The sequence below is a fragment of the Penaeus vannamei genome, chromosome 29 (assembly GCF_042767895.1).
Source record: "Penaeus vannamei isolate JL-2024 chromosome 29, ASM4276789v1, whole genome shotgun sequence".
Lineage (NCBI taxonomy): Eukaryota > Metazoa > Arthropoda > Malacostraca > Decapoda > Penaeidae > Penaeus > Penaeus vannamei.
In genome coordinates this window covers 3,818,204-3,820,703 of record NC_091577.1, presented here as the reverse complement: position 1 = coordinate 3,820,703, position 2,500 = coordinate 3,818,204, and the positions used below count along the sequence as shown (strand labels likewise).

Genomic DNA, 2,500 nt, shown 5'->3' with positions numbered 1-2,500 from the left:
AAAACAAACTCTGAAAGAGCGCTTTTGCTTGGCGGCGGAGCAAACATTCATTGCGTGGGTACGACACAGTGTGCCCAGTGCATTTCAAGTGTGCACGTATTACTACACAGTGTCCTGTCCATCCCAGCTGGCACTTAATGATCAAACGCACAATGCTAGGGAGGCGACACTTCTCCAGGACCTGAAGGTTGGACACTCTGTCCTGCCACTTGATGTTGCAGATCTTCCGCAGACATCGTTGGTGAAACTACTCTAGTTGCTTGATGTGCCGGCGATAGGTGGTCCATGTCTCGCAGCAATACAGAAGTGTGCTCAAGACCACAGCTCTGTACACGACAAACTTAGTGGAGAGGCGGATGCCGCGGTCTTGCCAAAGCCTCCGTCAGCTGGCCGAAGGCTGCGCTCGCCTTTCCAATCCGCCGCATCACCTCACCGTCCAGGGACCCACTGCCCATGATGGTGCTACCCAGGTGGCAGAAATTATCCAGTCTTGATCTCTGTATTACTGATGATAATGGGAGGAGGTGGTGGTGCACTGGCAGCCTGTGATGGTGAGGGCTGGAACATGGCTTCGGTTCTTCCGAGGCTGATCGTCAATCCGAATCGTCTACAGGCAACTACAACGCAATCTGTTATATATATATATATATATATATATATATATATATATATATATATATATACATATATGTGTGTACATTTACATACGTATGTATGTGTGCATGTATAATTTCTTAATATATAACGTATATACACACACACAGGCATATATATATGTATTTATATATATTTGCTTGCATATATATATATATATATATATATATATATATATATATATATATATATATATATATATATAATGTATCTATCTATCTATCTATCTATCTATCTATCTATAATGTATATATATATATATATATATATATATATATGAAATGTATGTATATATATATATATATATATATATATATATATGAAATTATGTGTGTATGTATGTATGGATGGATGGATATATGTATATGTATTTATATATATAGATACATGTGTGTGTGTGTGTGTATGTATGTTTGTGTGTATATATAATAAAAAATGTATTTGCGGTCACCTTTGCAATGTAGCCACCTGGCCATATTGGGCACTTTATATCGGTCTCTTGGATTTTTCCTCTTGTCCTAATCATTAAGACCTAAGCCTATATCGGGCACCTGTCCAAAGCGGTCACGGTCACACGATTTCCAGTCCCGCCGGTAAAGCCAAGGTCTATATAAGTACTTATAAGTACTTATATAGCCCTTGGGTAAAGCAACCCTGCCGACTGCAGTCACGACAGGTCGGCCGTGCCTTCCCCAGCGACCGGATCGCGGCCGTCGGCTCATCGAGCTCATCGGAGGGGAGCGGCATCCTTTATATGATTAAACTTTTTAAACAATAGCACTTAAAATGAAGACAAACTCCAAAAAAAAAAAAAAAAAAAAAAAAAAAATCGAAACATACGCTTTTAGGTTGATAATGTCCGCAAACTACCAAAGGATACTGGTGCCAATGGGGAAAATTGCTGATGCGAGCCAACAACCCCGCGTTAATGGCTGCTAGTCAAATTTTGCTCGTGGTCAGTTAATCGGTCTTTTCTCTGTAGTGGTCACATTTGGCCAGTCCCTTGAGAGTCTGCAATAGAGAGGTTTGACTCTCTATATAAAAATGCTTATACGTGTGAATGTATGTCTATAGTTGTCTATGCATCTATGTATCTCTACATATATTTATATTTATGTTTGTGCTCGTGGGTGTATGTTTGGTTGTGTGTATAATTTATATATTAATATGTATATGTATGTATATATACAATATAGATTGATAAATATAAATGCATATATATATGTATTATATATATATATATATATATATATATATATATATATATATATATATATATATATATATAGAGAGAGAGAGAGAGAGAGAGAGAGAGAGATAGATAGATAGATATATAGACACATACACTCATAGACAATATATAAATAGGGTGTCTCTAATTTCAAACTGGTAAAGCATGTAACTCTATTGTAATCTTTCACAGTTAGTAGTTTTAGATAGAGAATTTAATTCAGTTTCGTGTGGTAGCATTAAAGGCACTCATTTTGCACTCCTCTGGTTGCTCGGCAAACATCGATGCGATAGCCCAGTTTGGGCCAGAGGACTATCTTGCTGGAAAGGGTAGTCATCAGCCACAGTAGCTAGTTGAGGAAACACCCAGTTGGTCAGCGCCTCAAGGTAAGTTTGACCAGCAACAGTTCCTCCCTTACAGAAGAAAGAGCCATACACTATCCTCTAAGAAACGGCACAAAACACATCGACATTGTTCTTCATTCCGAACATTATGCCAATGACTTTGCCGTTCGTGAAAAGTCGCCTTATCTCTGAGAATTATTTTTGAGAATTATTTCATTGAGCAACCAGTGGGGCACATTGAGTGCCACGAATGCTACCCTTTACCACATGA

At 38.3% G+C, this 2,500-nt stretch overlaps 1 protein-coding gene across 2 annotated transcripts in view; it reads left to right on the top strand.

The window, feature by feature from the left end:
• Window positions 1-2,500, top strand: part of LOC113810835 (uncharacterized) — a 67,991-nt gene that overhangs the window by 44,765 nt on the left and 20,726 nt on the right. The window lies entirely within an intron of this gene.